General features: G+C 39.6%; 1 protein-coding gene across 4 annotated transcripts in view; it reads left to right on the top strand.

The window, feature by feature from the left end:
• Positions 1 to 14,937, top strand: part of GHR (growth hormone receptor) — a 131,179-nt gene that overhangs the window by 30,652 nt on the left and 85,590 nt on the right. The window contains exon 1 of one of the 4 annotated variants that reach the window (XM_052776802.1): positions 2,705 to 2,798. The exons of the other annotated variants lie outside the window; for them this stretch is intronic. The gene's annotated coding sequence lies outside the window, so the exon portion shown is untranslated. Of the gene's footprint in view, positions 1 to 2,704; positions 2,799 to 14,937 lie in introns of those variants that run through there. 4 annotated transcript variants of the gene reach the window in all.

Raw genomic sequence — 14,937 nt, 5'->3', positions numbered from 1 at the left:
TAGTTTAGAGTATTAATTAAAGTTTTAACGGCCCGAGGGATTACTTAAACACCTGTGCAATTATCTTAGCATTCGGGAATTTTATATGTTTATTTTTGAAGACAGATCTTCCTTTGTTTCTCTTCTAGGACTGGAATGGGAAAGAACGAATTGCCATAAAAGTTTCTAAAATTGTATTTCTGCATTAAATACGTATTATGATAAAGGACTTCTCACTGGGGCTCAGATTAGGAATTATATTGAGAATATTGTTCCTGTTGCTATTCCCTGCTGAATTTCTCCATCTGGTAATACTACTGTTTAGGAAGTGATAACATATGCATGTAACAAGTTAATTGTAAAAGCCCAAAATGGGTAATTTGATTGTGCTGCTAAAACAATAGTAGTCAAGCACTCTGGTCTGCGGTTGCCAGTTTTAAATTATCATGATTGTTGTAAATCATGCGAGGGCATTGTGGGAAATAGAGTTTTCAGCTTGTCATTACAAATTCCCCATTCTCTGTCCAGTGATCTAACGGAGAGCAACATGCAGCTATCTGTCTAATAGACTGCGGTGGTGCTTTACAGACTATTACTCTCGGCGCTCCAGGGGAATAAGAGTGGGAGGAAGGAACATGCCTGAATATAGCAGTATCTTTGGGATCATAGCGCTTCTTACTGCACAGATTGGTAGCTAAGAACTGAGTCCACCTCTTCATATAACTGCTGGATAAGAGGGCACTGGCGGTTTTCCATGTTAGGAGCTGTGCATATGTTAGCCATATGCATAATTAGCTACTCGGCACTGGAAACAAGAAGAGCATTTTCTATGTGCTGTTCTTTGCTGTATGGGAGACATTTCTCCTTTTCACCTTTAAAAAGTAGAATCCAACTCCAGCATACCTTAACTCATGTATTCTCTACCCTTGTGTAAGTACATGTATGTACTGTTCTCAGTGGGCAGAACAGGACCCCAGAGCTACCTGTATAAACACTTCAGAGAATCAGGAGGGGAAAGTGTCACACTCTAAAGACTTCAAGCAGAATGTAGAGGGAAATAAGTATTAATTTAAAAATGAAGTCTTAATACCTTTCATTTTCAAACTTTTCATTTTAAGTCTTCAGGCGTTATCCATGTTGTTGTTATCCATAGGACTAAGGCACAGGCTCTTTCCTGGAAGCCCTGTTCCTTTTGTAGATACTCTGCACTTGCTCTACAGTGACTTTGGGGGGTTCACCCTGCTCTTGGGGCTCATTTCTTCCTGGGGTGTTTAACAAAGTGATACCAGAAGATAATTGGTTCTTTATTAATGAGTTCTGAGCTAAGAAAAAGGAATAATTTAGCTGGTAAGTGACTGAATTGCTGGCTCAACTTATAGCCCTACTACATTGTTTTCCCTATCTAAAAATGAGGGAAGCTTATATGAGTAATGTCAAAATGACTATTCCTGCAGCTGAAGCTCATGGTATTTGGGTTAGTGTCTCTTGCCAGTTATAAGACATTCCTAATGCTTAACTCTGTCCTGATCCTTCCTGTGACATTTGTACTACTCGAACACATCATATGGCCTTGATGTGTATGTATGAGAGTTGGGATTTCTGAGATACCAGTGTCTACATATGTCGCAAATACGTGAAACGTTCTCGGGTTCCTACTTTCTTGTTTCTGCCTACCATGCTTCACTGACTCTACTTTGTGCTGTACTCGCTCTTCTTTTCTTAACAGAAAAAAAAGATTAAAGATTTTTAAAAATAAAATCCATATTAAAATGGTACTCTGTACAGAAATTTACATCTGCCTAAGTACATGGCACGGAAACATGTTAATCTCAGAGGAAAAAAATACAGCAGTCAGTCTTAGAGTAAATTATAATGAAAACAAGCCAATTGCAATTTTATATTCATAAATGCATATTTAGCAATAGCTTCCAAAGAAGCTATAACTCAGTTCAGTAAACAGTACAGTAAGTGATATGTTTTGATTAATCAGAAGCCAGTGTGATTTTGTTCTTAGTGTGGAGAAGGCTAATATTTAAAAGCAGTAGCTGTTTGTGCTTCATCAAAGTGTAAGTAGTGGTGGTGAAATCCTTTGCGATTGCCCTGACTTACTGTTATTTTGGCATCAAATAAAAGTAACAAAGTGACTTTCAGTAAAGCACCCTTCATTTCAGATAGACACTTTTCAAATTGATAGTGTCTCTAATATGATGCCAAGCGAATTTGCCTTGGCATTCTTTTGTGTTGACATAGTAATAAAAAAAAAGTACTACATAAGTGCTCCAGCTTTATGAAATCTTTTGCTAAAAATGAGATCAGTGGATTATGAACTCTAACTTTCTGCTTTGTGTAGATTCAAGAGCTGTTCAAGTAATTTATTTTCTGGCAAGAATTTTCTTTAAAAGAAAATCTGAATTGTTTGAAACATCTGCAAAGGGGGGGTGATTAATTTAAATTTCCTTTGGTCTTTAAATGTTGTCTTTCACTTTCAACTGTCCTTTAACCTTTTAAAATGAGATTTAGGTCAAATTTTAAATATAAAAAATGTATTTAAACATAACATTGTCCTTTTTGTATAACATTTGAGTGGGTGCTAAGTTCAGGGGGAAGACAAAAAAGCTTTTTGCAGACATTTTTGCATCTCAGTTCTGTGAGTTCTGTGAATTTCAACTTGAATTAACAATTATTTTCAGCTTAACCCAGACTGTATTTTTCAATGTGACAAGAGAGATGGATTTGGAGTAAAAGGTAGGAGAAGCATCCTCAGCCAGAGGATTTTACATATCAGTGAAGCTGGTGTTTCTGAGTGAGACTTCTGAAAGGTAAGGGGGAAGGAGGGAGCACTGTGAGTGGAGAAGTGAGAAGCTGCATGGAAGCAGTCATAGAAAACAAGATTTTGTGAGTGCAGTCAGAAGAGTGAGCAAAGGAGACTGAGGGTGGAATCCAGATTCTGAGTTTTGTCCAAAAACAGATCTTGAGAAACTTTGTTGAGGGGTAAAAGATCCATCCTTCAGAGTCAGGGACCCAAACTGGAGGATGAGACCTCCAGCAAGTGAAAGCACTGTGTTTGATGAACTTGAGGTGGAAATTGTGGAAAGACTCATGATAGTTCTGGGCTGAGAGGGCAGAGGACTTTGTAAGATGAGAAATACTGAACACATTTGTAATGGGAAAGGAGAGGCAGAAGATAGTGGAAGGTCAGAAGAAAGCCCGAAGGAGAGGAAGAGAGGAGTGGTAGGGCAGAGAGCAAGAGGAGGGAGCTGACAGAGTTAGCGTAGACAAGAAAAAAATGTGCACGCGCTTAATACTTGAGAGGAATCTTCAGACTGTTTCAGCATTAATCCACTCCTTTCTTCCTCAAAAATAAAAGAAAGCAGAGGGGAAAAGTCTTAGATTAATTCTTCTGGCTAGCAACCTTGTGGGTGCATTGGGACAGTTGCCTGTCTGGAGAAGCTGTTAGGCCCCTCTAGTATCTTTTACCTGTGCTGTTTGGAGATCTCTCGGTAAGCAGAAGATTGATGTGGCCCATAATTACTTTCTCTTTCCTGGACTCTGCCTTAGAATAGCTTGAATGTTGGAACATAAAGTGAACACAAAGTTTATTCAGTGCTCTGCCTAATGCTCTGAAGCACTTTTTGGATACCTAGAAAAGAAGCTGGGCCTCTTATGGGCTGGCCTGGCAAAGGAGGTGTCCTTACTTTTTGGCAGAGTGGCACCACCCATTCTGTCTGAATGATGCTATCCTTGAGTCGTTGCCCCCACGGGGAAAGCTGACCTGTGGGTATGCCTGGAGATGGGCTGTTGATTGGAACAGACTGCGCTGTCCTGTGAATTCACTGCTCTGTTTTGAAATTATCTTGGTTGTTTTGAAATTTTTGCCATAGACTTTCTGCTGGCTCATGGTGAATGAGATGTGCAGATTTTGGTACATGACATCCAGCCTTCTCACCAACATTTCTACCCTACCAGGCTTTTCTTGTCTTCCCTCTTGCCCTGCCTGTACAGTCATCCTTGTCGCTTTGAACTAAATGTACATAGTAAATAATGTTTTATTAATCTCCTTATTTCTCTCCACGTTTCATTCCAGCCTCTTCCTGGGCTGTTTTAGACCTCCACTCTTAATTTTTCTAAAGCATAGTGAGTGTCATTTGAGCTCTTTCTTGCACTCTCACAGCTGAATCCATCTGTGCTCATTCAAGTATGTCCTTATTCATGCAATACTTTCCTATTGACAAGCGTAATTGTTGGAAATGTGGTAGGTCCCTACCTGCCAAGTCCTATTCATCCAGCAGGTGAAGGATGCTTAGGAGCCATTCATCAAGAGTATGAACTCTTTTGAAAGTCATGCCTGAAGGGCCTGACATTTAGATGTACCTGCCACTCTTGACATACCCTATAGTCACTGTGGCAGTTGGGACATACTGAAGGAGAGTGTCTGTGGTATGCTTAGGAAAAAAGAGGATGTGCTGTTAGCCTGGTGTCACAAAAGGGAGTGGTTTGGACCACTTAAAGAATCACTCCCAATGGTATTAGCAACAAAAAAATGATTTAATAGGAATTTATATAGAAGCGCGAGTTCACAGAATTCAAGGCAAGGTTCACTCTATTACTTAATACATGGATGAAGTACATACGGGAAAATTAAGTTAGAATCAGACTAAAATTAGGTATACAGAGACTGAAAACGTAGTAAGTTAAAAATTAGGAGTATACAAAGAAAAATCAAATTAGAATTGATTTCTCATGATTTGTACAGAGATCAGGAATGTAAAAAGGGTAAGGGAGACAATTCCATTGAGTCATGAGGTTCAGAGAAGACCCCCTTGCTTTCTAAACACTGGTTGGATTCTAGATGCGGCTGGATCAACTCCTAGTCCCAGGCGTGGTCAACGGTTTATGTCTAATAGAGTAAAAGGGTGAGGGAGACCCTGCCGTTGAGTCACGAGGTTCAGAGAAGACTCCCTTGCTCTCTAAACTCCTGTTGGAGTCTAGGTGTGGCTGGATCAACTCCTAGTCCCAGACTTAGTCAACGGTTTATATCTAAATGTTTATATCTAATGCTCCAAGGTTGTTGTGGGAGGGCTGGGATGTCTCAATGTTGTTATGAGAGAGCTACTTACCTCTGCTTTCGGATTTTTTGATTTCACCAGACAACACAAGTCCTTGGGATGGTCCGCATGACTCCCTGTCTTAGCCGTGAGAGAGTTCCTGGTACAGTCAAGGGATGCTTAACTGGCCGACTCATTACACTCATGCTGAGGCCTGGTGAGATTTCCTGAGTTCGTAGATCAGCCTGGAGAGGGGGAAAGAAATGCACCACCACACCTGGTGCTTGAAAATTGCTTGCCTATGTAAAATATCAAAGGAATTCAGTTCTTCATTGGGCTGAAACTTCTGATTTCTCTTCACGTTCCTCATTTCAGCCATGGTTACAGGAATGGATTGCTTTGGCGGGAAAAACTAGCACAGGTAAAATCTCATTCTGCTTCAATGAGGTGGTGGATAGGTATAGCTGATTCAGTCTCTTTGCTGGGCTCTGTATAGCAGGCTAACACTCAGAAACAACAGATTCATGGCACCGTAGCTACAGCTTACTTTGGTGTTTGAGTTTGACTTTATGGGATATTTTTCATACAAAATTTATGAGTTTGTTTGGAGGAAAGCAGTCACTGCGGTGAGAAGCACTCTCAGCTTCTCACACCGCTGTTGCAACCTGAGACGCTGGAGACAGTTTCTTTTTTTAGATCTCTGAGTAATTGGCTACCAAAGAAAGATGTATTTCATAAAAGGGTCAAATCATTGATCGCTCAACAGTTACAAGTAATGAAATTATCAAAATGTTCTGATATCAACATGTGGTCTGAGGACTTAGTGCTACTTTAGAAGGAAACAAAGCATGATGCAGAGTGCATAAATCTTAGTTTACCTATGCGGTTTTTTTCAGATCTGTAACCAAATGCTGAAATGATACTTTTATAACCATTGTTCTGAGTTTTCAGTCTGACAGTGATCTGTCATATAATTTGTGCTGCCCTGACAATCTAACTGCTGTCCACTGTTCTGATTCATTATTTTGGCAAGGCAAGGTAGCATGCACCAGAGTTATGGAGAAAAAGTTTCATTTAAATTTGTTTGAAATATGCTTTTTTTTTTTTAAAGCAATGTTTCTTTTCAATGTAACTTATTTTTTGTTTATCTGTATAGATCGCTTGTTTTCATTCTGAGTTTGGTATTTTATTTTTAAAAATCATGTTCAGGTTTTATTTCCAGAAAATTGACTTTATTTTCCTTTATACCCAGTACAGAACTGCTTACAGAAATAACTACTTGTCAGTAATCTTTTCAAAGACTCACAGTGTAACAAAATGAAACCCTTGATCCCTTAGTCTAGATTCTTAAACACTGACAAGATAAATTAGAGCTTCATTAAATTAATGATTCAGTAATTAAAAAGGAGGATTCAGAGGAAGGGCTTAGAAGAATAGATGAAGTATAAATGAACTCTGCATTAAACTTACCATTAAGCAGAAGAACAATGAATCATAAATTGTGTCTGTATAAATGCGCATTCTTTCTGTTGGGAGACAGTGATTATTATGCCCACGAGCATTCTCTGTAACATCTCCCACTCAGTTACTGTCAGCATCAATTAGTCGATTATGGTGAAAACTCTTTAACCTCAGATGATTTCAGAAGAAATGAAAAACCAAAATCTCTTTTCTTTAGGTTTTTTTTCCTATTGTAAATAGTTTGGAGACATTGATAACTTGCAGTTCTCTTTTATACAGAGGCAACTAAATTCACAGACACATTGGTAAACATACCTCAGAAATGCAAGAAAACTGCAAATCTCTTTATTTTTTTTTTAATGATGTCATTTACCATCAAGTTGTAAGTGTTTCATAAGGAAGTTATTAGAGATTATCTGATTTGGCATATGGTGATGTCTTCAGGGATTCCTTGTGATACCTGCATACTGAAATGGGAAGAGGAAGCACTCTCCATTTCTTTTCATTTAAAGTGTTAAGTGAGTTTATCTGATTCTCTTTTGCAATTACTTGGCATGTCTGTCATATACCGTATAACCACACATGAGAGAACTGCTGAGAAATACCTGTTATACTACATAAGTGTATATATGTAAATACATAAGTACATTTATATTCCTAATATAGTCTCTTACTAGCTACAGACTGGAAGCTGTCCGAGTCCTGCCATCAGTGGTGCTCCTGCCAACCCCTGAAAATAGGCCTCTTTGAATTCCTGAGTCTGATTTAAGATTGTTGATTTAATATTTTTAGAAGAGAAAACAAGCCTAAATCAGCAGAGAAATAACTGGCTAAAAATGTGAATTGCACAAGATACGTGTTCTCACTTGGCGCCTCAGGCAAAACACGCTCTGGAGTAATTCTCCACCCCACTCCGGTGTTAATATTGACCACCCCACCCCCCCAAAAAAAATTCCTGCCACAGATACTTTCTGTTCCTTAGTTAGCCACATGTAAAGAAACCTTAATTTTTGATACTGGTACTCTTATAGTTAAGACTCTGTTTTGCATCAGATGGGCAGCACATTGTCTTGCACCTTCCCTGAGCTGTATCAAAAAGACTGCAAGCTTTTAGGCAGTGTGGTGCAAAATACACGTGAAAATCAGAAGCAGGACTTACGACAAAATAAGTGACAGCCGTGATAAGAACTCACAGCATGAAACAGATGTGATACAAACACATATCATATGCATAAATCTTATAATTTAAATGTATACATATATGCAAGCCCATGCAGTCTTATGCAAGATGGATGGAGAGGTATGGATTAAATGCTCAGATTCCCCAGGTGCCTCACTGTCATCAACTTGCAGGGAGGTATTCTGGAGCTGTGTTCCTTTTTTTATTGATTTGAGTATTAGCCAAAAGCAAATGGGGACTGCTTTTAAAATAGAAATGAAGAAAAATACAAAAGCAACTATGTACTGCCATTGCTGTATAGGGACCAAAATTTGTTACATGGGAGATCTCTTCTGGGTCTCTATTTCCATGAGTGTTATAGGCCAGTAATGCCATGTATAATCTTCACTGAGATTAAGGAACTGGATTTGAGATCTCCCCAATGAAATATTTGACTCTGAAACAAAATGCTGAGTGCCTTTCAGCTGAGAAATTTAAAAGATTTTTTTTTTCTGATCTAGTAGCTTTTTTTCTTGTAGGGTCATTCTTCACATTCAGATTTTAGAAACTAGAAATGTTTGAAAGCATGAAGAAAAGGAAAACTGAAATCAACAAGAAATGTTTTGTCTTAAGCAATTTATAGAGTTTGGAAAACCACTATTAAAAGTCACAGTCTATATGGCTCCCATGTCTTTGTTAAACAGAGAGCTCTCTAACATTCGGGCTCTTTGTTATCCAAAATTGTGGAGGAGAGCCAGAAGAGAAATGTATTTAGAGTATGGAAATACGCAAAGTACTCATGTAGCTTGCAAATAATTCATCCCCGAAAACTAACAGAAGGCAATAGAAAAGCCACAACTAAAATGTAAAACTTAGTGACTCTTTTTGCCTCTTATATGAGAATGCATTAGTGATTGTTGATGAACAAAAATAAGATCAATATTTGATATTAATAAAATGCTTATTTATAATATGATTATTACATTCACTCATATTCCAGTGGTGTTTGAAGACACAAGTATCTCAGCATATTGCAGGAACAGCTGATGAGGCTTGAATGCGTAACTCAAAGAACAGGCCATGGCTGGGGATCTAGAGTGGGTGGAGGGGGCTACGTTTCAGCCCTTCAGCCCTACGTATGCATGCACCTCCCAGCCGCACTTCCCACTCCTGGCTGACTTCATCATCTTCCTTCTTAGAAAACTTTGGTCAATCCCTTTCTTTAATGCTAAATCTATTCACATGCACTCTTTTTTGATAACACCAGTAATGCTGACCTTGGAGCTGTATGCTCAGGGGTGTAGGTTTTAGGCATTGCTCTGCATAGCCAAGCGTTGTCAGGATTCCCCGAGTCTGAAAAAGGGCTGAGGGAATGCAGTTCAGGACTGCAAAGCTTAGAACCAACTAACTTCAACAGTATGGAGAGATGAAAAGATCAGCCTGTTTTGCTACATAATTTTGGGTGCTCATGAAGAGTTGTATTTTCCTCTTGTGTTGGAGAGAAATCTGACCCCTGCTAAACTGAAAGTGAACCTGTACAATGAAAAATGTTAGCTTTCGGGGGAACAAAGTGACGGAGCATTCAGTGAGCAGTCAGTGAGGCAGGAAATGGATTAGCTGTTTTGGGATATGAAACAAACAGGGCTTTTTGGATTTGCTGTTGAGTAAAGAGAAGGCTGAAGAAAGTGGCCACCATCTTAGTTCACAGGTAATGCTTTGTTTGAATGTGAGCTATTTGTGGAACTTGTAAACCCTGTCATTTAAAAATAATGATCTTTAATAATGCTTAGGATAGCAGCTGCAACACTTAACGGTCAAATTAAACTCAAATGGAGCAGTGATGGAGATTATGTAAATTTGGAGCTATCCCCTAAATCTCCCTCCGTTGTCCTCCAGAGTACTGTCCTAAGGTGTAGATGACACCATTTCCAAAAGTGGGGAGAAAATGAGAGCCATGGAGGCTTTAACCTTGCCCAGGTTACATACTAAGGCACCAGTAAGCCTAAAATAAAATTTGTATCTCTGAATTTTAAGCCCTGTACTTTAAAGCACTAAACTGTTCACCCACTGTGCTGGTTAGTCATGAGCTTTTTTGATCCAGTAAATTTTGTTTGTATGTTACTGTATTAACAGTTTGCCAAATCATCCCATACGCTATGTTTTTTCTTAGAGCAGTGACAGATTTGGCAACATGCATTTAATAGGTGATTTTCTTCATATCCTGTATTTCCTTTTGGAAAAATGTTTTCTTCTACCTTCTTACAGTCCTTGAACCACAGTTTTTATGCTCGCAGTAGTTTTAGTCTTCAGTTAAAATTAACAGCTTTGTTTTGCCATATCCTTTTATATTTTATTTGCATATTTAGAAATTTTTAATCAAAAAGGAGTGGGAGATGGTGAGAGAAAAGGGAATCATATTATTCAAAAGCCAGGCTTTCGACTTCTGCAGAAAATCATCTAGAGGTAATCCTTTCAGCCTAGCTTTGATAAAGCCTCAGATAGACTGCTATTTCAGACTTTGGCTGACTGGAGAGAGTCCAGACAAAAGCTATGAGAATGATCAGCGATCTAGAAAACTTTAGTTGAAAAATTGGTTTTGTCCTAGAGAAGAAGGGAAGTATAACAATCTTCAGGTAGGTAAAAGACTATGAAAAAAGGGTAGGGAATAACGTATTCTTCATTGTCCTGGGGGCTGGGGGTGGGGAGTTACAGGAATTGAATTACATCAAGAGCGACTTGAGGTATGTATTAGAATAACCTTCCTAGTCGCAAGGGTAGTCATGCATTGGGATAAATTGCCTGGGGAGGTTGCAAAATATTTAGAAAAATCCAGTAGGCAGAAATGAGAGTCAAGCAAGATTTAATTGATCTGGCTGTGGAGAGTGGGCGTGGACCAGATGATGTCTGGCAGTCCTGCCCAGCCATATTTTCTGTAGTTCTGTTACACAGGTCACCAGTTACTTGTACCCAGTAATTTGTTTTGCTTGAAAAGCAAGTTGAAGTGATGAAGATTTTTTTCTTTTTTTTTTTTTTTTTTTTTAATTCAGCCTCTAGTAAATTCCATTTTTCACTTTATTTCAACCTTGTAAAAGTTTGGGGTGGGTTTTTTTTTTTTTCCTTCTTTCTCTTCTTGATTCCTCAATATGTCTTCTACTTCATTAAAGAGCAATGTAGTGTTTATAGCTTCTTCCACATACAGGTTATTATCAGGTACAACTGAGTAATCCATTACGTATTTTTCTCAAATAACCTGGGGCTATTATCTTGATTATAAAAAGATGCCCTAGACTTTGAATAATATTTTTAGGTCCTTGCTCTTTAGAAGTTTGTTAGTCTGTTAAGTGTGGACATGAGAACTGGCTACAATAATCCAGTAAGACATCTTTCTTCTCAGCATATACTTGGTATTTCCCTGTTAATTTATCAAGAAAATTTCCCTTTTAAGTTACTGATATGTCAGCAACAGTTTCAGCTAGTAGAGTTCTGGATTTGCAGCTGCCCAGATCTCAAAATGCTTTACATAAACATTGACTAAACTATTCTTCATAACATTCCTCCAGCTCAAGTAGATAATTAACTGTAGTGGGAATATGACACGTTTCACTCATGGAAGACAGCCTGAATTTCTGGATACCACACGAGCTATCTTGTATTTCAAGTGAAATTGCTACCTACTTAGAAAGTTTGGACTTCTTGTCTGTTTGCATCCTTTACAATGGTGATGGTATCTTTTATAACCCGAAGAGGTGTATTAACTCCTGTATTTGCCCTTGGACTGCAGTGCAGACCTCCTGAGCTATCCTGTCCACAGATACACTTGTAAGCGTAGTGCAGTGGAAAACATAAATTCACCTTTCATCCCTCCTACAAGTGCCAAAACAAATATCAGTTGTTACTCAGCTTAGTGCTGCTAAGAAAATGTTCCGCTTATTGTTACGTCAGAGGCAAAGACTGCCAAATCTGTAAGAACAGAAGTGTGGTTCAGTGAAGTATTTGAAACATGAAGGGCAAGATTTATTGTTAGGTTCCTAAGGATATGAAGCGGTTAAGAGGGGAAAAAAAGGCTCTGATTTGGAACTAGAATGTGACCCCTTGTCCATGGTATGCTGGTGAGGCAAGTAGAAGGGTTAAGGAGGAAAATGGGTTAAAAGCCTTAGGTATCTGAATAGAGGAAAAAAGGGAAAGGTGATGGAAGGTTCTGATTGTTAGTGTTTCCTTGAAAAAATTTAAGAAATTCCTGTGCAGAGAAAAAAGTTAAGAGATTTAAGGAATGAGTTCACAACTGCAAAATGGTATTTTAGCTAAGGATGTGAAACCTCATTATATTAGAGAAGTAGAGTTTTAAGGGAAGAAGTTTGAACCTAAGAAGGAGCAGAGAATCATAGGATATCTCAAATTGGAAGGGACCCATCAGGATCATTGACCCCAGCTCCCTGCTCCTCGCAGGACCACCTAACGCTAAACCATATTACTAAGAGCGTTGTCCAGACACTCCTTGAACTCTGACAGGCTTGGTGCCGTGACCACTTCCCTGGGGAGCCTGTTCCAGGGACCGACCACCCTCTCAGTGAAGAACCTTTTCCTAATGTCCAGCCTGAACTGCCCCTGAGGCAGCCGCATTCCATGTCCTCGTGTCCTGTTGCTGGTCACCAGAGAGAGGAGACCGGCACCTGCCCCTCCGCTGCCCACCCCCCCCCCAACCCGCGAGGAAGGTGCAGGCGGCCATGAGGGCACCCCTCCGCCTGCTCTTCTCCAAGCCAAGCAAGGCAAGTGACCTCGGCCGCTTGAGTCTTGCCCTCGAGGCCTTTCACCACCTTGGTTGCCCTCCTCTGGGCACACTCGAACAGTTTGATGTCCTTCTTACACCGAGGCGCCCAAAACGGCACACAGGGCTCGAGGTGGGGCCGCACCAGTGCGGTGTAGGGTGGGACAATCGCCTCCCTCGAACAGCCAGCTGTGCTGGGCTTGATGCACCCCGGGACATGGTTGGCCCTTTTGGCTGCCAGGGCACGCTGTTGACTCGTATTCAATTTGCTATCAGATGGATAGAATGACTTGATTGGAGAAATCTTAGAAATGCACATGAAGAGCTTGTTTTTCCTTCTGTCTGAGACAAGTATTTTCAAAACAGGTTCAGGAAAAAGTAGTTTGAGACTCTCAGCAAGTGCCATGCATCACAACTGATAACTGGAGAGATGAAAAAAATGCATCTCAGATGCAATCAGAATAAGACTCAGGCAAATTATGTTTTGTCTTCCTTTGAGCTTAGCTGTAGAGGAGTTGTTTAACTGGGAATGGAAAGAAGTAAAATACAGTAAATATACAATACAACAAAAATACAATAAAGAGAAAATTAGGATTCCTTAGGCCAAATCTTACAAGCACAAACACTCTGGAAATAGTTTATCACAGATGCCAGAGATCTTCTTATGTATCTATTGATAGCCCAGCATAACAGAGTGGCAGGACTTCTGAACAATTTGCTAGGACTTGTGAATCCAGGTCATGTGTCTGCTTGGAAATAATCCATCCTTCCTCAATAGCCCATGCAATCATAGGGTGTCCATAGTTTACCATCTTTCTTCCAAAGCATGTCATTTATATCGTTCTCTTTTTTGTCTGCTGCCAGCAACTTTTCAGTTCTGTGTCTAAACATACAGAATCATGGAATCACAGGATCATTGAGGTTGGAGATCATCTAGTCCAACCCTCATGCTGAGAGTGGGGTTTCATTAATGCAGTTGCCCTGGGCCATGTCCTACTGGGTTTTGAGTATCTCCAGACTCCGCAGTCTTTCTAAGCAACCTGTTCCACTGTTCACCTCTTCAGTGGAAAAGGTCATTATTAAACAGCATTTACCCTTGGGCTACTTCAGTAGTGACTAGCCCTCAGCTGGACTCTGTGCCACTGATTGAAACCTTTTTAGCCACGCATTTCAGCCAGTTTTCAGTCCACTTCACTGTCCACTTACCTAGTTTGTGCTTCATCAATTTGTCAATGAAGATTTTACATGGGACAGTGTCAAAAGCCTTTCTAACTTTTTTTCAGTACTGGGCCTTTGCTTCGATACTCTTTTGAAGACCAAAAGATCTTTTGGCACATTTGGGTCCATCTCATCTTCTCTGGTTTATTATTTTTTGGTAGGTTAGCCAGGGATGTACTGAGAAGATATAATGGGTACAGATCCTCACATCCCAATCAAGGGAGTGGTGAGTCTGAGTCTGTTTCTTAGTTTGTGAAGCAAACTGGTCCTGGATGGGCCCTGTCTTAACTCAGTGCTGCAATCCTTTTGTTTGCCACGTGGTTTAGAATAACCAGTTGTGTTTCTGAGAAAATATGTGTTTCTGAAAAAGCCTCACCTGTATAGTTTATTCACAAGAATCTATGTTCTCATTTTGCTGAAGTTACAGTTTTTCCAAGAATCATTTAAAAGGTGGCTGCTTGCCATTTAAACACCTAGCTCCCTACCTTATGTGCAGTACTGTCTATTTTGTCGCACATAATGAAGTGTCAGAGCCAAGCACAACTATAACTGTCTTCATGCTTGCGTGGCTTGTTTTAAACTGCAATATTGCAAATAAACACTGTCACTGCATGCAGTCTTTGTGCTATCATCACTTGCTACTAAGGGTGAAACAAAATGTTCTGAGTACAATTAGGTAATAAGAAGTTAGGACATCTCCCGTTTGTCACCCATAAAGTAGCTAAGAGATCTTTTCTGCTGTTGAGCAGGATTTCAGAATATTTTGGAAAGGCTACTGGAATAATGGAATAATTTTCCCTGTCTTATTGTAGTAGAATTCTGACTTTGTCACATGGAGATCATTTCCACTTGCTAATACCTTACCAGGTGTTTTGAAACAGGAATTTGTCAGTAGCCCTTGGTAACTCACTTCAGTCAACAGCTGCCTTAGACTTTACAACTTTGTTTCAGTCTAAGCTGTCCCTTTATTTTTGGAGAAGAGAGTTGTGGCTCACTGGTCAATTACTCTCTTTGAAATTAAGAGTTCTTTTGAAAATCAGCAATTAAATCAATGTAAGACTCTTTATAGAATTATATATAAATGGGACACACCACCAGTTAGATTCTCAGCCTGATGAAATGTGAGCAGGCTCTTTTCTGCAAAGTGGGATATTAGAACTTGGCTGTGCATATTATGGGGTAGATTAGGTAAAGATTCACCATGTATGGACCTGTCTAGTCCTCTTGTTTCATAATGTGAACCAGGAGAGAACCCTGCTTACAGGTTTCACTTCAGCTAACCACACATAGGATGATTTATTTTAACCTTG

The sequence above is a fragment of the Harpia harpyja genome, chromosome Z (assembly GCF_026419915.1).
Source record: "Harpia harpyja isolate bHarHar1 chromosome Z, bHarHar1 primary haplotype, whole genome shotgun sequence".
Lineage (NCBI taxonomy): Eukaryota > Metazoa > Chordata > Aves > Accipitriformes > Accipitridae > Harpia > Harpia harpyja.
The sequence above is the reverse complement of the archived record's forward strand: the minus strand, read 5'-3'. Positions and strand labels throughout refer to the sequence as shown.